Here is a 23,234-nt window from a genome sequence, read left to right on the forward strand (position 1 = left end):
TTGCGATAAATTTCTTATTTATGAATGTATTTTTGAAAATAAAATCATTCTGTAATCTATAAACACGGCGCTTTTCATTCATATACATTACATTAGTCAAACATGATTCATTATCCTCACAACAACATTCGAAGATAAGCTGGCCTCCATCGGAGGCCAGCTTACTGCAGTTTGCGGAAAACCGTAGATAAGCTGGCCTCGGAAGCCAGTATACGGTACAGTTGTTCTTGTATATATATATATATATATATATATATATATATATATATATATATATATATATATATCGTCTTAAAATGTGGGTATGAAAATACGTGCCAAGACGTCTTTTGATTGAAAGCATGTGCTGCTTGATATTTCCTGTGACTATGCAACACTGATACGATTTTGTCACCTTTCAGCATTCCTTGCCTTTACATAATCAAATTATAAATCTTTCTAACCTTAAATAACTTTAATTACCTTAAAAATGTTTTCCTTACCGGATACGATAATCCGTATTTGAAGGACTTCATAACCTGACATCTCAGAATTTTCTAAAGCATAAACTAATTCATAAAAAAACGTCTTTGAATACTTTCTAGAAAACAAAATTAACTTATTAAAACCTAACGATGTTATACTAATGAATTCTATAAGTTTTCTGTTCTACGCACACTCATTCTGTTTTTTATCAAATACAATATTCACCAATTTCTTAACTACTTCTTCGTCTCACTCACTTCCCTTTACGTCAGTCAAGCGTCAAAATATTTTAGCCAAATCTGTGTATAAATATCAATCGATAACCAATCAAATACCGAATATAATCTGGAAAAATCCACTAGTCTTTTAGAATTTCCTTCAACCTTTACCTTTAACTTTATATAGCATGTTACCCAAACAGATTCTCTAACTGCGATGAACAGCAATGGAGTTGGACGTCATGCAATGTGACGAAGGGGTTTATAACAACTTGTGCACAACATATATATCTCCGTGACAATTCATGACTTAAAATTTTCCTGCGATTCTAGAAAGTCCCTGTTCATGTGTAGCAAAACTACTTTCATTGCTCTTTAAAAGTTTAGATCCAATTGTGGCAGAGACTGTTTCTTGCTCTTGGTTGACATTATAAGTTCGTTGTTTCGTGTTTATTTGAGGGGTATTGGATATTTGTTGCATTCCTCCATTGACCTGGGCATCTCCTACAACTGTCGTTGTGTTCACTAACCCACATCTGCATCTCAACTCCTTTCTGAACACTTTCATCCTCTGGAGGTACACAACAGGATCAATAAGTGGATTTAACAAAGTACTAATAGACAGTATTTCTACTACACGTAACGATTGAGCAGTATGTGCATTTCTGGTATCGAAAATCCAGAACAAATAAATTTGTCGTGGGATGTAAGCTATAAATGCGGCTGAAATTATAATGTATGTTGTTATGATGTTCCGCTTAAGCGCTGCAATTTTGCAAGATGAAAATATGTTTTGATTTGATATAAGAAGATCGTTCACTCTCAGAATATGTTGCTTTAAACGAAACCTGATGATCAAACATCATGAAGCAATAGCGGTACCGAGGACAATAAATGGCACATAATACATTAAGTAATATTTTAAAATTACAGTTTCCGAAAGTCCCCATCTAATTGGGTAAAGAGAAATTGAATAGTTAATAGAAAACCCAAGAAGCGCGTAAATGTGAGCTATGACAAATCCAGCAATAGTTGATTTGTGTGACGTCATAACCGAAAGTATTTTTTTGGTATACACAAACGTTGCTTTGATCTGAACTTAGCTAATCTGAAGTGTTTGGAACAAGGAAAAAATAAGAGTCCCACCAATCGGGTTTATGAATGTAGTACATTGAGTAGAATAAATAAGACTTTCGTTGGCTCCAAATATGAACTAGCAAAGTACAACAGCTGGCAACAATCACTACCAATAGGTTTCCCTTCATTTTTTATTCTTATATTCCAACTTTGTAATTAAGATTTACTCCTTCAAAATGAACAGAAATAAGGAAATATATACAAATAGTTCATTATAAATATTAACGCCATTGATCGTTAATACATTAAGGATACTATACCTATATAAGAATCAAAGTTAACTTCAGGATCTGATTGGCTACAACAATACCACCTTCTTAAAACAGGTGACTTCGTCGACATATGTTTTAGTGTTCTGATAAAAAGGAAAGGGTTCCATAGAATAGAACAATGTTTACTCAAGTACATTATGTTTGCCTTTCACAAAATTGATTCACCATCACAAAGAACGTTAGTTATTTAAAGACTGTTGACTACATATAATTACACCATAAAGCACCAACAATTATATGTATCATATTGGCTACACAACTTATAAATATCATGTTTGTTCAAAACTGCCCCTCTGTGAAAAAAAAATATTGTTCACAAAGTAATAAAATCATTACAAAAATACAACAAGAATGAAATATAAAGAAATAATGCAAAATGTATCTGCGAATTTTTATTTTATGTTACCATATTTACAGTCAGTAGTCAACTTTGAAGACCTCCGTCCGTTTACATAAATAGACAATATTGCACGCAACTACACTATTACGAAAATTCACAAACACACTATGTTCAATTCTTAGGTGAATCTGTACTTTTGTAAACTTTACTTTTCTAAGAATCGAATATTTTAGTTCTCCGAATCGACCGCCTGCAAAAATTGTCGTACTTTAATCATTTTGGAATGGATGGAGTTCATTACAAGATAAAACTTTTTATTACTAAAAATCAAATTGAAGGAAATAAATTATAAATATCTTTCAAGTAAAATAAAATAACTATATCATTTTGTACTTCCTTACTTTATATATCAGTATTGTGAGATAGGGGTAATTAGTTCGATCTAAGTTGAAAATTTAAAATAATAAGAAAAAAAAAACATTTAAAATAATGATTATACGCAGGCAATAAACTTTTTTGGTATATATGCAGATCTTAAATTCGTCAAATGTTTTGAATCAATAATCTTTTTTTTTACAAAGAACACCTTTGTTACTCATTACTTAAGATTCCATTGACGTCAAAAGGGTATTCGACCATTCAATATTTTTTAGCATCAACAACATATTACTTGGTGGAACAATTATTTTTCAATCTGTAGATGATGTAAAAATAAGAAACGAACTGGTTATAATGTTTGTTATTTTGAACGGTTTATATATTTCTTATTCATAACCTTTAAATTACAGTACCTGAACCAGTCCGTGCAACAATTTTGCGATCGGTCATCGCTCACCGATCTGTTTCTGATCAGTCATTAAACCGGTGATTGCATCACGTGACGAGATAATCGTCAAATATTTTACAGATTTTGTTGTTTTATTTGTTAATTTTACACATATAAACTTAATGCAGTAGTTAAAAACATCGATTTATACATTTATTTTACATTTGTTTTATTTTTAACAGATCATTTGTAATTTTACGTAACAAAACTGCGATCAGATCGGTCACCGATCATCGGTTATCGATCCTTTATCGATCAATCAGTCAGCGATCATCGATCCGTCAAATTGTAGCCCTGATCGGATCAGGGACTGTAGTTAATCCTTTTCTGTCAAATAATAATAGGATAATTAATTGGAAGAATTGAACAACCATAATATGACCACAAGTGCCGAAGAACGCACAGAAACGGGCGGAACTTGTTCCTCACATGAGTTCAATCGCAATGCGTTCTTGCAACGTTTGATCATATTTTGGTTATTGACGACAGCCAATTGATTATCCTATTTATTATATAGATTTTCCCATTATTCATAGCTGTTTTCAATATAAATTTTAAATTTTGTGATTCGGTTATTCACTGCTGTCTGTACAATAACACATTTGAAGAAAAAAAAACTTAAGAATTTACTTTTTTTTAAAAAAAATACGCTGGCAATAATATTTTTTAAAGAATCATTCTTCATAGCTGTAATAAATGTGCAAAATAGAACCAGTACCAATATGTCTAATTTTCCTTGATTTATGAGACGTTAAACTTACAGGATTTGCAGAATGTAGTTAAAAGAAAAATATTAAAAGTAAAAACAACTGCTCTGCAAACGTAACGAAATGAAAAAATACTGTTACAGAGATTTTAGTAATTCGATGAGGAAAAAAAACGGATGTAGAATTTGTAAAATGTCTAGAAAAAATATTCAGTGTTCTAGGCTGAACATTAAATATTGGACTTTACATAGGAAACCAGAATTAGAACAAAGGCAAGATCAGATAAAATTATGAAAAAATTACAAATGATCTGAAATATCCACACAGAAACTAAACATGAATATAAGAATAGTATATTATTGTTTCTATCACTTCCTCGTACATGAGAAGGGATAGATTGGCCCATTTTTTTTCTGAAATACTTCGTACACTGTAGTAAAAAAGTCATCAATGAAGAAAAGTTATAAAGCAATGATTTTCACATCTATGCAATATATATTTTGTCGCTGGATTTAGAGTAGATTGTCATTAATTGAAAATTCGTCCTTGTCTACATAACATGCAAGCTTAGGGTACTGATACCATTTAAATCTTTTATGTCCCGCTTTGCAGGAGAAACAAAGTGTGCGTCCACCCAGGACTTAGTTATTTCGTCGTTAGAAGTGCTCACGCCGTGTGACAGGTTTAGTCCCTTTATAGCAGAGCCTATCCGAGTCATAAGTAGCAGTTGCAGTTATAGGTCTGGAGAGGTGATTAAATCTACCCTGATTAATGTTTCTCCTGGTAAGGTATGTATTGATGTAATTTCTTTAATTAGTACAATGGGCAAATATTACCGTGAAATTTGCTTCACATAAACACAAAAAGTTTTTCTTAGGTCATCTAGTACACAACTAAGATCATGATCTTCGTCCTTCAGAAAAGGCAGAATAATGAGACACATGCATGTGTGATTGTCTAGGAAGTGCTGTAGCTGTTTATGTTAGATCGTCGTGTGCACTGCCAAGTTCAAACCTTAATGTGCCCGGTTTGTTTCTAGGAAGTACAAAGTGGTCTCTGTCTCCGTCCGCTCATAACTTTTCGTTATATTTTTCTTTGCAACAAATTATCACAGTCATTTTGAAAGAAGATTTATAGGGCATTCTGTATCGTTGGATTCGATATTGTACTGAAGCGACATTAACTTCTTTTTTTTTTGACGATTTTGTAAATATTTTGGAGTAGAAAAGGGGGTATACGTTTGGAAGCTTAGTTTCTTCAGTTTTTTGTCCTAGTTTCTGTCTGACTTGATATACTATTTATACCTTTTAGGGATACAAATGCTTTTTAGGACCTATAACATATAGGTCGGTCTGAAAAATTATATACTTTACATATCTTCCCTGTATCAATTTGATCCGACGGAGCAGTGTAGCGAATAGAGTCGTCACATAAAAATTATATACTTTACATATCTTCCCTGTATCAATTTGATCCGACGGAGCAGTGTAGCGAATAGAGTCGTCACATTCTAAGATATATATATATATATGGCCGAGTGGTCTAGGGCGCTGGACTTAGTGCAGGCGGTGTTGCCACAGATGTCACAGCGGTACGAGTTCGAGTCCCGCGGAGGGAACGACCAAACATTTGACTACATTGAGACCCATTAATGCATTATATGGACCGATGTGAGCTCTACCGTTATTACGTGTACTTTCTAAATTTCCCTAAGGTTCCCCAATATACTAACGAAAATGAAGTCATGTTCGGGAAGTGACAAAAAAGGGACTGTCCTTACGGAGAATATTCATCATTTCCTTCAATCAAACAAATAAACAATATAGGTTAAGATTACGTTTCAGTAAAAATTAATTCATTTTTTTCTGATAGTTTTCAAGGCTTTTTCTAATTTGTGTTACTTATTTAAAGAAGTAAATGTTATGTTTATAAAAACTTCAGGAAACACGTGGATGCATATACGTGTATCTCCGCTGTAACACTGTTTGCTGTTATCAAGAACTTACCCTTTGGAAAAAAAACTCCGATTATATTATCAAAATTGAAGGATAGATTTTCTAAGATAAGAAAGGCAATCAGATTTTGTCTGGAATTTGCAGCTTTCGTCTGAATTTTGTTTACGTCACATATGTGTAAAATATTCCCACCATCAGTGGAGAACTGTTATATTTCCGGTATCTGTACAGATTGATCTGACAGGCCAAAACTGAAATGGATGTTGCTAGAGATGCCCTTAAGGGATAAAAAAAATGTAAAGTATTGCAAAGTGCTATAAACTTTTTGACCATTTAGGAGCGAGGGGAAACGGGGGTATGGGGTTGGAATTTTTGGAAAAAATGTTCAAGTTATTCATTTATTGAAAACATCTTCCCCGTTGATTAACAGGGCTGATTTACAAATAGAAATTTTAATTTTGCTTGCTGCTTAAATATAAAAAAATATATTGCACTTGCAAAGCAAAATTTTCATACGAGTCTCGCACAGACGGTACATATATGGTAAAGCTCACGATGCCAGTTGATTTAGGCAATGCCTACCCATATTAAACTTTAGCTGAATGTATGTAATTTATCTCAGGCACCAAGAGTATGCGATTGAGTATGTTGTATTAGTTTGTTTATACTAATTTCTTAGATTGAACACATATACACGGCTGGCTAAAATAATGACTGTAGTGACTATACCCAGTCAAAATAAAACTGAGAAAAATAAATTATGTCTACTTAAACGCCAATTTTGTTTTACTTAGTAATATTTGGACCAAATTAGCACTTAAAATGTTCATTAAAAGCACAATTTGTCTAACTCAACACGAAAATACGTTGTCTTAAAACATTAACGTAAATAGTATAGTATTGAGTAGGATTCAAAATGTCTAATACAACGTTTGTGCGTTGGGTGCACACATTTTATCTGCCTCAACGCAAAAAAGTGTTTACGTAGACATTTGTTGTCCAACTTAACCCAAAAAGCGTTAACGTCGATATTTTTTACTATATCAAATGTCTATACAAACGTTTTAATTGACAAAAATGACTGATGTAACATTTTTTACAGTGGTGATAGACAATATGTATTTCTCAAAGATAATGGGTTGATTGAGACATTTTGTGTTTGTATTGCCAAAATAAGAATGTGGATTGCCATGTTAGCCATTATTCTGTCTAGAATGGTTGACGAATAATATTTTGTTATCATGGTACTGATAACTGATTACTCCTTCAAACACGTGTACAGCATTACAAAATTAACATAAATAGTCAACCCGTTGTAAAACATTAATATACTTGAGTTTCCGTGATTTATTTTGATTCTAATAGAAAAATTAGGGTATTTTTTAACATTTTTGTGACCTATGACGGTGTACATATTTGTTCATATTTGGTTGTACACTTTAAGCTATGTCAGTTGAAATGTTCCCTAGTGAAACTTAGTGCTTTGTATTATTTATAATGAAGGAAAGAGCGAATGAATTAAGAAGAACAATGTTAGATATGGCAATTGTTGCTCTTGCATTATAAGATCACAGTTGTCACACATGAATGTGACGAGTGCTACCGTGTACGTGTGTAAAGTGATTTTCATGGAATATGATATAACTTTTCTAAAACATAACGTTTAATATTTTTATAAAATATGAATTTAATAGTCACACTACTGAAATCAATGAAAACATCTGATACACATCGGAATGTTACGTGTGTTTCTTTACATGATTTAAGGTGGGAAGTAATTAACACACACTCAAGCTACGCCTAATAGTCTCTTGCTGCTCATATAGCAATCGAAAATCAACCAAAGTTGTCGTCCCAAAACCCTTTAAGGACTTCATATTAGAATTTGCTGTATACTACACATACATAAGAGCACAACGAAAAGAAAACCCTAAAATATTTCTTCTTGTATACCACAACAATGTCAGTTCATATCTAATGCCAAGTAGACTGATTTTAAAAGACACAAACAAACTCAACTGGACACAATCGAGAATAATAAAATTCTTTAAAGCAAGGATTATCTTTTCCGTACATTGTATATGTATATTTGTAGCTAGATTTAAAGTTGATTTTTCACAAACTTGAAGATGTTTCCTTGCTTATACAACATGCAAACTTATGGTACCGATACCAGTGATACTCATTTTGGCCTCTAGATGTAAATAATGTAAGTTTGTGTAATGCACTGTCAAATTACACCCTTTCATATGAAGGAATACATCTACATTTAATATTTTCTGTAAGTCGTGATTTTTCAAACACGTATGACAATGTCATACCCAAAGGTATGTTCCCATATTTTCAAATACTATAATTTCCCATCTTACTTCAAAAGCAGCTTTGATATAATTTTTCGACGCTAGATGCGTATATGAAATGTTACTACTTGGAGTTGACCAATCACTTTTCCCCATACATATGAAAAAGTATATCTGAATTTTATATTTTATGTAACTTCAGATTTTTCAAATGTACAACAATGCCTAAAAAACTTGTCTCTTTGTATCATCGTATGGAAAAAAAATCTTAATTTATTTCTATCAAAAATCGTGTAGTGGCAATTTGCAAGGATGCACTAGTACTTCAACGATAGTACGTTTTAATCCTGATTCATCTGAATTCAATTTGACAGCAATTTTTAGCATGACTATATACAAATTTGAGTTAGTCAATAAGATTATTGTTCTTAAAAGCTTAATACATATATGGCAGTAAAGGTTACAATTGAATCAGTAGGGATTTCAGATTCGCCTTTTTAATTAAGAATCTGATTTCACCCGCCCTTTTCTTTAAAGATATCAATTAAAAAGCCAGGAAACAAAGTTAAATATCAGATAATTGGTCTATACGTGAGACCTGATATTATATTAAACCTTGGAAAAAAAGAACGAATGATAAGCTTTGTTTTGCCCTATCAACTGATATTTAGGTATTGTTCACACTGGTCGTTGAGGGACCCATTAATGCGCCTTTAAGCATTTTAACGTAAGCTGAATAGCTGTAATTTTATCTGAAATCCTACGAGTAGAGCGTTATTAAATGTAAATATAATATCTGAGCACAAATAGCGTAGCATGAATACATAATTACAATTATACTGATGAATTATTATACAAAACAAGGGTCAATGAAAGTACATTGTAGAATCAAAGAATTCTTTTTTATAAGGGAGTGTGTTAAAATTCGGAGTTACCAGTAAACAATTAAGTATGTCAAATCTGGGCCAATGTCTCAACCATAGTCAGGTTACTGACAAATCCGGATCTTCCACTACAGGTCCTAGAATATTCTCGACAAGACCAGTGACGGTCTATTTTCACCACGGGTAGATACCAGACAGGTTTTTTCTCTATTATAAGGAAGCTGGAAGAGGAAGAAGAAGATAATGATATTCCAAGACATTAATCAGGCGTTGTTCACCCACGAATGATAATTGACATACATTGTTTACCCTAGGCAGGTAACTGGCGAAACTATTTTAACCTTGACTGATAAATAAAGACCTTAATAGTCCTAGACATGCTACTTACAAATGTTGTTATTTCCATGTAGACAATTTACGAATCCCAGAAATGTGACACAGTTCTTGCTATCCCACACATTAGTTTGATAACCAGCTGTCGTCATTCTATCTCCTGTATGAAGCGTACATTGCTTTCGCTGCCTTTTGATTTTTTCAAACCCAAATCTATTAAAATGGACAAAATCGACAATAGTAAAATGCAATAATTTGACAACCGATCAAAAGAATAACAGTTACTATGGATTTTGAAATTTACAATATTATGTGGAATATCATTGTAACAACTCAAAGGTAATTTTTATTCTATATATTTGTGCATTGTGTACTTATGGCGCGAACGCTTTGTAACAAAACAAGCATTAATTGGTAAGGTATGTTACATGGTAATTGTTAATTACTGTGAAAGTACTTTAACTCGTGGATACCATTTTTGTTGATTAGAAAAGAAACACAATTTCGAGAATTCTTGAATTCGTGGTTTTTAGGTTTTCAGTATACATATCAATGAAAATCTCTTTTCGTTGGGAACCAAATTTCGTGGTTTGGCCTACCCACGAAAACCACGAAAATTGGTACCCCACGAACACTTTCGTAGTAATAGTTGAATTCATTGGATACTTGCATTAGTTTTTCTCGATTGGTTTGATATTATTTCATTGTTAAAAAGAGTATATTGTAATGCATGAAAAGCTAGACCAATCGATGAACATGCGTCGCACTGCGGCTGTGATTTACAGTTGCTGAGGAAAATGTGACGAATAAGTGCTACGGAAGAAAATAAGGAACTACGAAACATAATTTCCATAAAAATAAAAGGAGTCAAAATTTCTGATAATGTGTTCAACTACATATGATGTGACTGCTACACAGGAACTTCTGCTGAGTAGTTTCAAAGAAATCGCGATGACAAGCTGATATCTTATTGTATTATGGACGAACGGACGCACTCCTTCACCTGCAGCAGCTTTTGGCGACGCACGTTAAAAAGTCACTGTTTTTTTCTGAAAATGGTTAACAAAGTTACATTTTAAGTAAATTATTTTTTGAAAAATAATAAAATACTTTTTAGTATACAATCCATATATTCATTTTTTTTCAATTTTAAAAACGTTTTGAATACCTTAAAAACTATCATATGTAAGTCCATAATAAACTATGATATATGTATGTACTTTAATTTTTCTTTAGTTTATTGTGGGTTAATGTTTCTAACACCATCTGCTATCATTGTTTATTAAACATATGTAAAAAATATTTGTTGGTATTTCAGGATGACACAAATTAATTCATGGTCAAGTTAAATGTAGCTCGTTGTATCCAGACATCAGGACTAGTTTATGCAAATGAACAAGTTTATACATGATTTTTTTTTTTCTGAACAAAAAAAGATTTCTCTTTGAACTTTACTACGCGAGAGTTTCGTAATATGACGCGACAAATATTTTTAGCGTTCCTGATAATCTATATGAACCAACTAAATCAGAAAGCTCATGCAACGAATACAAACGCATTTTAGTTCCACGCTAGGGCAAATCTGTCTGTTGCAGTCTCACTTTCTTTATGTTATTCGCATAGAAATGTATATAGCTTTAGAAGATGATTTGGGCGAGTTTAATATAAGAAAATAAGAAAAACATATTCGAGTAGTCAGACATATGGAAATTATTAAACAAAAATATGGTCTGTACTACCATCTCCTATTTCCTCGTATTTCCTAAATTTTAGCACTGACCTCTCCCTGGGTTTGAACCCTAGATTTATCCTACGAGGAAGAATGACCCGGCAAGAGAAAACTATAGATGTATATAGCTTAGCTGGTCGAGGGGTTAAGGGCGCTGGACTTTGTGCAGGCGGTGTTATCATAGATGTCACAGCGGTACGATTTCGCGTCCCGTGGATGGAACGACCAAAAATTCGATTCGCAAATTTGACAGTTCTTATATCTGTGGGAATTTTTCAGACATTAGTTATATTCATATATATACGTCTCAGAATGTGAAGACTCTATTCGGTACACTGCTCCATCGGATCAAATTGATACATGGAAGATAATGTAAGCTGAGTGGTTCAGGGCCCTGGACTTTGTGCAGGCTGTGTTCCAAAAGGTGTCAAAGCGGTACGAGTTCGAGTCCCGCGAAGGGAACGACAAAAATTGACAAAATTGACAATTCTGACATCGTTGGGAATTTTTTCGACCCTTATATATGAATATATATATGAACACCTTTAACTCATACAACATCAACAATTCGACATCATCTTTCAGACAAAGAAAATAACTTCACAACAGACTACAGAAAATGCAATTTTCTTGTTGACAAACTACATTCATTTCCAGTACCTTCAAATCACGAATCAAACAGGTTTGAAAGCTGATAATGCATTTTACCCTCTATTTGCCATCGACATTTTATAGTCTATCCTCTGAAAAGACTCTTTTTTGAAAGGCAATTACTTGTTAAACACTTCCTGTGAGTTATCGTTGCAACTCCAGCCTCTGTCTGCATATTAAACCAAATGTATGCAGCCTATGCGCATTTTTAAACTGCAAACATTATACGTCATTTTATCAAAATTATACCTGCTTACATTATCAAATACGCAGTCGAATATTTTAACATTATTTTTCAGCAACATGGAAGGCCATAACATGCAATGTTACAAAGATACTTGTACTGCCAGTTTGTATTCTATATACAGTTTTGATTATGCATTTTCTTTGTAAGTTTGCAGTAATTTAAAATAAACGATATATTTTTTGCGATTTAATTCCAAGTCAATGATTGAATTTTTGGCATGCAAGAGACATTGCTTGTCATCTCAAAGAATTATTGCTACAAATTTGTGAACAGTCCAGATATAAACTTACATATGAATCTTACTTTAGGTATTGCAAATGAATACACGTGCATTTTCATTAACAATAAGTGTGAAAAGCTTTTCTATATGATTAACACTTTCAATGAAATATACATTTTTTAGGAGTGAATGTTATATTATTTCCGAGCTATAAAGAAATAACCTCAATCGTGTGGATAACTTGTGTGCACTACGGGCATGGTGATTATTTCAAATAAACCGAAAAAATATGCCTTATCGTTTAATTATAGTATCAACATATAGCCAGTAAATCAACAAAAAGTTTGCTGACGTCATAGTCAAATAACAAAATGATGGATACAATTTTTTATCAAATGATAAAGCGTGTTACATCTGAAATAAAATTATACATAAATAATTAGAAATCGTTTATTTCAGGTCACCTGAAACCATTATCGGAATCTTCAATGGCTGCTTGGTGTCCCTAGTGATATTGATGTTTGTTTTCGTGTACTATTGTTGCATTAAGTAGGTGATATTAACAGTTAAAGGGGAACTGTGCAATCTTACCAGTTAATTTAAAATGCCCCAATTACATTGAAACACATGTGTGCAAAAATGTATTGGTGTATCTAGTCGCATACCGAGAAAACGGCGATTTGAATTAAACCTAGGTTTAGTAGGTCATTTCGCCGTCTTAGTATGTTTACTTCGTCAAGGACCGGAAATTGATATCGACCAATGATATTTGCGTATTTGATGTGGTCGTGTGTGTCTTGTAACCAGTTAAACGTTTGTTTGTTTGTTTCTTTCTTTCTTTCTTTCTTTGGGTTTTTTTTTGACAAAAAGGAACAAACTGTGTCATAAAAATGATGGGACATCTACAGAGGACGCAATAACATCCGAAAAAAAGGGAAAATATTGAATTGAAACTTTGTTGATACTATAACGTGCCATTTACTAAATGCATACATGATATTCACTGAAGAAATGACGTGTTTTACTATCCTACGAACAGTCCCGTTCCAAGTAAAAACTATCGTAGGGAAAGAGAGGAGTCCTGGATACGCAGACTAGGTACTGCAATACCTTACGGATGCAATGACAACATCAAAAGTATAGGAAACCTTTCAAGCCAATATAACAATAACATAAATGTGATGAATTTATTTGACAAACATCCAAGACGGGAAAGGAGTCATGGCCATCGCCACTATACGTCACTATATGTCTCCATAGATGGTCTTCTTCCTTTCATACAAAAACCTCTTGGACTTCATCACATTAGAACCAAACTTTATTCTATACCTCTCACTCTACTACACTCCCTTTACAAAACAAGTCTTGACACTCCTGTTTCTGACCCCACCTCATCATTATACAGACTTGTTGCCATCATTTTGGATATTGGTTTCCACAGACTCTTTAAACCACTTTGTGTGAAAAGTCAAGATGAAGAAAAACGATCATTTCTTCCACTACCGTTTGTCAACAAAGGTATAGATGCAATTAATTTGGCTAACATACTCCATCACAAAAACGCTACCAACGAAATTCCCCCATATTTCAAAGACAAATACATACCAATTATTTCATATTCCTATACTTCACCCATCGCATCCAAAATTTTCAATTATAAAAGGTTATTGCAGAACCTCGAGATTGAGGACTTCAAGGTAAACCACCTGACTGTTCTTGCAAAACCTCTCCATTCAAATATGGTCCTTCTGGTCACGTCGTTACGGGAGATTTAACCATTATCGAAAACGAATCTCTGCGTAATATCCTTTCTAAAGGTACCAAGTACCGTGAACCACGCTCCATTAATTGGAATTATAACTTTAAAATTCTTATGGATGCCGTCGAGGACTATGCAAGAAAATGGATAAAACGAGAACAAGAAGACATTGATTTTCTGTCAGAGTGGTTAAAGGTCGAGAGGTCTTTAATTTTGAAACGAATGAAAGTTTTAAGTAGGTCAATGAGTGCCAAGGCTACATCAGTTTTCAAAGACCCCGATGTAGCAAAAACATTGTCTACTATACATGACAAATATGTTGTCGTACCAGCAGACAAAGCCCAAAACAACATTGTTTTTGTCTGCAAAACGTTTTATATCCAATGTTTATTATCAGAGGTAGACGTAGAAAATAATAGCAGTGATAAGACCTACACTGCTACCACTCTCTCCAAAGAAGAGATTGTAGAAAACCATAAATCTGTGCTATCCTCGTTTGGTCTTTCTACCAAGGACGATGATTGTGATTTACCGTCCATGTACTGGATTCCTAAACTTCACAAGAATCCATACAAACAACGTTTCATAGCTGGATCTGCAAAATGTACCACTAAACCACTTTCAAATTTTTAAACTTCTATACTCACAACTGTCAAAGAGGGTCTACAGTCCTACCACAACACTTGTTACTCCCGTAGTGGTATTAATTCAATGTGGATCCTGAAAAATTCGAAAGATCTTTTGGAGACATCAGTTCAAGACTATTATCTGAATATAATAGCATTAAAACCTATGATTTTGCAACACTGTATACTTCTATTCCCCATACTCAGTTAAAATCCCGACTTAAAAACATTATACATCGTTGTTTTTCCAAGAAAGATGGTACACCTAGATACAAATATATAGTTCTTGGTAGAGATCCCTCATACTTTGTAAGAAATAATTCCAAATCATCTTCCAATATGAAGATGTTTACAAAATGCTGGAATTTTTAATTGGCAACATATTTGTCCAGTGTCGTGGACGTGTTTTTCAACAAACGGTCGGCATTCCAATGGGAACAAATTGTGCTCCTTTACTTGCTGACCTATTCCTTCACTCTTATGATGCTGATTTTATAGCTGATCTGATCAGGAAGAAAAAAATATCGTTTGACTAGATCTTTCAATCTCAGTTTCCGCTTTATAGATGACGTATTATCTTTAAACAATCCTAATTTCGGGGATTTGATACATCGCATCTACCCAAAAGAACTTGAGATAAAGGATACTACAGACACTGTGAAGTCAGCCTCATATCTTGACCTACACTTAGAAATCGATGGTAAAGGAAAACTATTGACCAAACTTTACGACAAACGTGATGACTTTTCATTCAGAATTGTCAACTTCCCTTTCATCTGTGGCAACATCCCTTCGGCTCCTGCGTATGGAGTGTTCATATCACAACTCATACATTATGCCAGAGCTTGCCGAAACTACGCAGACTTTTTGTATCGCGCTAGAACTCTAACAAATAAGCTTCTGGAACAGAGTTATGTTGCTACAAGATTGAAGTCATCACTACAGGAGTTTTATGGCCGATATCATGAACTAGTGGATCGTTGTGGTGTATCCATCAGCACCATGAAAACTGTTTTATTCAACATGTCATAGTATTCCTTTCATCTTTCATCTACCCCGGACTTCACTTTTTATGAGCAACTCGGCGGGTGTTTCTAGAAAAGCAGAGGATACTTACCCTACCGGTGCACCTGGTCCATGCTCCCAGTTTTTAGTAGAGTCCGAGTTGCTCGTTTACTTTTGTTACTTTGTATGTATGATTTTAGTTACTTTATGTTCTTTGTTGTGTATGTCTGTTTTCCATGTTTGGTCTTTGTCCCTGGATTACACTCTTTTGATTACCGCTATAACCTTGGTTCCCTTGATTACTCTTTGCTCCTTTCAAAAACATCAACGTGCTGATAAATTTTCAATAAAGACAGGTATAGCCACAGGTGTCACTGGACAAGATTACGTAATCTTATAATCATATATCTTTACCTGTTCACCTGGGCCAGTACCTGGAAGTTCTCTTTAGCCATAAGATCATCTTAAATTCAACTTAAATGTAGTAACTAGAAACCCTCTTTGAAGAACTGACTTCTCTTAAATCATTGTCCAGACAGTAAACTCTTAGAAATTTACGTACTGAGTTAGTAGGTCATTCTTACTTAAATTCGGTAACTAGATAAAAACAGTGAACGCAAGTTACTCTTTATGTATATTTAGATAATTTGTTCAGTAACCAGAAGACGCCTTTATCCCAAGTTTAGTCAAATAATTAAGAGATATCTATAGCACCCTTAACTTTTAACTTACATTTTAAATTTAAAATGGCTTTTGTATTGGAACTTCTCAAAAATCGAAGAAGCTTAATGTCTAAGGCACTGTCCATTATATCAAGGAGGGTTGTTTCTTTTTCTGAAAAAAAAATGTTTCACAAAATTTGGAGAAAAAAAATTGTTTCTCATCCATTAAAAATAACGATTCTATGTTTTCCTATTGTTGCTGCTGAAATATAAGTGTACACAAAATCCCTATCCAACATCAAAACCGCCCCTCCCTACCAGGATAAAAATGGTGGGTACCTAAGTGGATATTTGAAATGGTAAATGTCTTACAACAATTAAGAACATAAAACTGACGAGCAAGGGACAATTTCTTCATTTCTGATATAAATTCATGCCATCCATGTTATACGACCGACAAAAAAATATACAAAATCAAATTGTAGTCGAATGATGATATAGCATGGTCGTCGTCGTTTCTCCGTAAACGCATGGTTGTTGTTTTGTTAAAAGCACTAATGGGTGGATTTCAAAAGTGCCCAATTAAGAAAATGATATTTTCACTGTGTGGTTGTATTTTCAACAATAACAAAAATGTATTAAAATGTTGATGTTGAAATAGGCAGAAAAATAGGGTAGGTAGGGCAACCTTTAACAGACAATTTTGTTTCTTTGGTCTTAAGTAAAAGTGTTCTTCAAAATTAAAAAAAAAAAAGTTCCAAACCAAAAAGGTTTATTGGTATTAATTATGGGCCCTACTGCTTAGGAAGCGGTTAAAGAAGAATTCATAAATTTCAAATTTATTTACTCAAGTAAAAGATGTATATAATAATATATCGCAACATTTCATACCAAAAAGGTTTTTTTGGATTTTAAAGCATTCCTGAATGAGGGACCAAAAGGGACAGAAAAAATTCTGAAGTCCGGATAATAAGTTTGTTGTCAGAATGACTGTACGTGAAGTCATAGGCTTTTTTGATGGAGTGATTGAGTTCATGGAAATGCGTTTATCCATTTTAACGAATTGCGGAAATAATGGGATGGAAACCTGATTTAAATACACTGTCACTGCAAAAGTAATGTTGACTTGTTTTAATGTTATGATATGGTTTTTAAATCTCCTCAAGGGGGGAGAAATCCGCAAAAAAAGTATTTTGGTTGGAAAAATGCTTCAAAATTTTGGAGTAATATATAACTTGTCGTCAGCAAAGTTGTGTGTTTTACTATCAGCTGTTAACGCTTTTGTCATATATTCCACGAAAATGAGTTAATTTCATTAGGACCAGACATGGAAAACAGACACACACAACAAAGAACACAAAGTAACTAAAATCATACATACAAAGTAACAAAAGAAAATGAGCAACTCGGACTCCATTAATAATTGGGAGCATGGACCAGATGCACCGGTAGTGTAAGCGTCTTCTGCTTTTATAGAAACATCCACCGAGTTGCTCATAAAAGTCAAGTACGGGGTAGACAAACGAGGAATGGATAACTATGAACCGTTGAATAAATCAGTTTTCATGGTGCAGATGGATATACCATAACGATCCAAAAAGTCATTTCCGGTGGCCAGTGTCGTTTGCGTTTTGTTCATTAGTATTTTGTAACTGATTTTTAATGTTTTAATGTTTAGCTTAGCTGCCCTATATTTTCAGACTTCTCATCAAGGGAAAATCAATTTTAAAAAAGTGGTTATTGGAAATATGTGCGTGGTATTCATTCCACTCCCTTGACGCCTCTTATCGGAGGCAGCATTGTAACGTCATACAATCGTTGCACGGCGAAAGGTCATAGAACAACTGCTCAGAAAACATTTTTGAAAAAAACGTCTGGCACCCTCTTAGACTCTTTAACTCTGCGTTAAAAATAAGACGTCTTTTGAATGTATTGATATGTATAATCGTGGACTGTTAGTTATATTTAATCCCAGGCAATTGCCATAACCGTTATAATTGAAGGGAAATTTGCTTCACCACACTCTATCACGGCTTAAAGTAATGTAAATTTATAAATTCTATGAACAATTAACTCAAAATGTGTTATGTAAAATAGGTATTTAGATATTTAAAAAAAATTATACTCAATGGGCATTCAAATTGTCTTTTTTATAAATAGCTTCATGCAACTAACTTTCTTCTTTTACACACACTCACACACATATATATTTGACAGTTCTAACATCGTTGAGAATTTTTCAGACCCTTCTATAATTTTACGTTATCTTCCCTGTATCAATTTGATCCGTTAAAGAACTCTGCTGTGGTATTCGATAGGAGTAGGAACCTTTGCGCTCCGCCACAGGAGGCTAAATTGCCCGACCTTACCCATCCCCCCTTTTTCCAGTGGCAATCAAAATTTGTCGACCATATTATCCTTGTGACCCATTTCTTTTTTTCATTTCATGTTCATTTTATCATCCATTTCATGTTCGTCGTCTGAATATAGCTGAAATATTGCTGCTCGGACGTTAAACCCCAACAAACAAACAAACAATCAGCATAAAACTCATAAAACTATAAAAGCATAAAACTAACAAAAATCAAGAGCCTAAAACTCACAAAGTTCAAGATCAAAACAGATTCAGAAGCAGAATCGCGTATGCTGTGGGTGATTGTACCTTTATCAAAGGCTCACATAAGCAACTGATAAGGAGCCTGAATGAAAATAACAAAGAGGGTCTTTTTATCAAAGTTACAATTAACTGTGGAATACAATAAAAAAAATAAAAAGTCCAAATATAGTAGTAAGGCGTATTGATGTATAGTAAGTAGTGTTGTCCTAGCCTTAGACCAAGACCTAAAAATGAATTATTTTTTCTCGTTAATTCCATCTGGAGAAGTCCAAAAGCTTTCCCGAGATACTCTTTTACATTTTGACCAGTTTTTATTATGTTCTATGATCGTAACAACAATGTTGTGGAGATCCTCCTGGGTGTGTCCGGCGGATCTATGATGGCAACTTAGAGGGAGGTCTGGTTTGCATGTGTAGTCACTGCGATGACCATTCAGACGCCTGTTGAAAGGCTGTTCTGTTTCGCCAACGTACTGCATACCACAACGGCACTGGAGAAGGTATATGGTATTTTTGGTTTTGCGGTTATATATATATATACCAGTTGATTCAATTATTTTCAAGTTACTAATCAACGTCTCGTGCACGTTGTAAGAGTAATCAAGGGAACCAAGGTTATAGCGGTAATCAAAAGAATGTAATCCAGGGACAAAGACCAGACATGGAAAACAGACATACACAACAAAGAACATAAAGTAACTAAAATCATACATACAAAGTAACAAAAGCAAATGAACTCCACTAAAAACTGGATTACATTCTTTTGATGCCCCGTGCAGGTCCGGGTGTTAAAAGAATAGGCCTGCAGCAGCGCTAAGTTTGTCGTAAAAGGCGACTAAATAGTGCTCAGAACCTTAGCCGGGGGCTAGGGCGCTCTGCCCACAGAGCAACTGGGATGTGTGCCCCAGGTGGTGGAATGGGGTACCCCTGGCGTGTTACATGCTGGGATTGTCAGGCTATAATACGGAAAACCTGACCGCAAACCATAGTGGTGCACCGTGTTAGGAAAGATGCCACGTTCCTCGTACGTTAAAGAACCCTGCTGTGGTATTCTCCCGGAGTAGGAACCATAAGGCTCCGCCACAGCAGGCTAAATTGCCCGACCCTACCCACCTCTCCCTATTTCCAGTGGCAATCAAAATTTGTCGATCCCGTTGTCCTTGTGTCCCATCCCTTTTTCATTTCATCAACATTTCATGTTCATTTTATCATCGATTTCATGTTCACCGTCTGAATATAGCTGAAATATTGCTGCTCGGACGTTAAACCCCAAAAATCAACCAACCAACCATTCTTTTGATTACTTTTCCAGTACTAAAATTGTACTCGCGCACCTCCTCATTCTTAACGAGTTCTTGAGTACCCTATCTTATGATGTGTATCTCATTGAGTTTTTTTAATACAAAAGGTCATGGGTATTAATTATCGTAAAGTTGGAAGTTGATCTACGATATTTATGGTTGGTGATATAAAATTGAATAACCATGAATATCTGCAACATAAAAAAACAATGCACTATTCTTAGGATCCTGTTCGAGTATATCGTCTCTGGAATCTCTGGTGTTATCTGCTGAAAATCCGTTGAATCTTAACACTGCCCCTGTTTGCAATCCGCGATGGATGGATAATGAGAAGATGAAAGTGTAGAAAACTTAACATCACTTCTATTTTATGTCTACATTGGCCTGTGCATGACAGCTGTCAGTCTATTATTTCCTAACCCACTTCGCTGTGTTAAATTGAGAAATTTCAACATGGAAAGGGCCCGTGTAGAGGAAAACTTTTTTGTTGCCGTTGCTCTGAAGAAGAACACGCGGGCGTCGACTGCAAGAAAGATCTTAAATGCAAAAACTGCGAGGAAGTTCAACTGTCCTCATTTCAAGATTGCCCTCTTGTCAAAAAGTAAGAAAGATATTTTAAAGATAAAAACAGAAAAACAACTGTGACCAAGTGGGGCGTGATGGTAAATGCTGGCCCAAATATAACACGAATGTGGAACTACTTTTATTAACACATAGAAGGCATTGAAAGATCTACAAAATAGAGAACAAAAGGAATAATGAATAAATATACAAAATAGACCAATTATTGTCAAATACATGCAAAGCATAGAAAATCATTGCAAATATTCAAACAACTTGCATAAATCAAATTCATTTGCATGTTCAAAACAATTCAACTTAACGAACACACGAAAAGAACACAAATCATCAATTGAATATTTAAATGTAATACCCACAGTTAACTATAACTGTACACAACTGACCATTTAAAGTCCTTTATAAGTACTCACTATAACAAGGTATAACATTAAATCAATTAAACTGATTCAATGATCTGCAAAATCAATAAAACAAATTGAAATAAAACATTGAAATACAAAAATGCTTTAAATGCAAAGTGCCAGTACGAAAAATGAAAAGTAAGAACATGAAAAAGTAACATCATAAATACCTTATCTGCTGGCTATACTTCTAACAATTAAAAGCGGACATTCATCTTGGCCTCCCAGTTCCACATTGAAATACTATAAAAAGTTCTGAGTATTTATACCAAAATATAGTACTACTCACAAGTGGAAAAACTAGAACATCCAACCTCTAAATATATTAAATCCAATAACAACCAGTGAGCAGATTTTCAGCACAATGCGAAGAAAATGCAAAATGCAACGAAGCGTAGAGTAACTCAGACCACTGTAGAGAACAGATCAAAATTTCGAAAGAAATATAAGTCAATAAATGGAAAACAATAATTATTTTGATAAGTAAAAATCAGCTTGTCCACATACTCCCCAGCTGAAATGTTATCGTCTCGATAAACAATACCAAAAATTAACTCCACATACTCCCAAATAATAGGAACAATAGTAAAATGACAACATACATTTACCATAATCAAAATGATAAATTGAAGAGTCAACAGCACTACAAATCACATTGTATTAAAATTACTAACTTTTGTAAGCAGTTTACTTTGCTAATAAATACTAACTACAATAAACAGCACATGGTAGTCTATTCGGATTAGAATGTTTACCAGCATTTATCCTCGTACTTCGTCTCGGTACCATCAGAGTATCATCATCATCACCGTCGCTCGAATCGTACGGAGTAAGTTCATCACAATCCGGCCGACACTTCAACACATGTTGACGATTCAGCGTCCTGGATATACCAGCTCCATCACTAGGTTCAACGACAACGGTATTTTCGGATGATCTTACCACTCGGTAAACGGCGGAGTCCCAAGTGTCTTGAATCTTGTTACGCCCATGTACGCCACGATTCCTGATGTAAACCGAATCTCCCTCACGGATTTCAGGATTAAAATGTCTCTTGTCGTGCTGTTCCTTCCTGTACGATGCACGGTCTTTCATCTGCTCCCCAGCTTTTTCGTGAGCATATCGTAGACGATTCTGATGTTCAACAATCCATTCATCTAAAAGAACTTCAGAGTCATTAGATTCATTATTGCACAACAAAAAATCAACAGCTAATTTTGGATGCCGTCCGAACAATAGATAATACGGACTGTAACCAGTTGATGAATTCATTGATACATTGTACGAAAATACAAGTTCTGGTAAATATTTCGGCCAATTTTTCTTTTTGTCAACAGGTAACGATTTTAAAAGATTGTGTAGAGTTCTGTTAAATCGTTCACATTGAGCATTTCCTTCCGGGTGATACGGTGTTGTACGAGTGCGATTAATGTTGTACAGTTTACAAAGCTGGCGAATAACGTCAGATTCGAAATTCCGACCTTGATCGGAGTGTAAGCGCTCAGGTACCCCATAAATGCAAAACCACTCGGTCAATAAAACGTTTGCAACGGTGTCTGCTTTTTGATCCTTCGTGGGAATTGCCCTAGTAAATTTTGTAAAAATATCAGTCATTACCAAAACATTCTCTTTGCCATGTGCTGGTTCAAGTATGGTAAAGTCAATTGCTAAAATTTGTAACGGTTTGTTGGCAATGAGGTGCCCCATAGCTGGTCGAATACTAGGTTGCGGCATTTTTGAAATCACACAACGTCTACAATTCTTACAATAATCTTTAATTGTGTTAAACATACCTGGCCAATAGCATCTGGTCCGTATGGTGGTAAACGTACGTTCAATCCCTTGATGTCCTAAATCGTCATGGCACTTTCTCAATACTTTGTCCCTCAGAACAACTGGCAAAATCAACTGGTTTATCTCACCATTTATCGGATCACGTATCCTTCTATAAAATATACCATTTACAACAATCATTCTGTCCCATTGACGTAAAAGAGT

Source organism: Perna viridis, chromosome 14 (assembly GCF_037379345.1).
Source record: "Perna viridis isolate PV_CMFRI_1.1 ecotype Kerala chromosome 14, ASM3737934v1, whole genome shotgun sequence".
Taxonomy (NCBI): domain Eukaryota; kingdom Metazoa; phylum Mollusca; class Bivalvia; order Mytilida; family Mytilidae; genus Perna; species Perna viridis.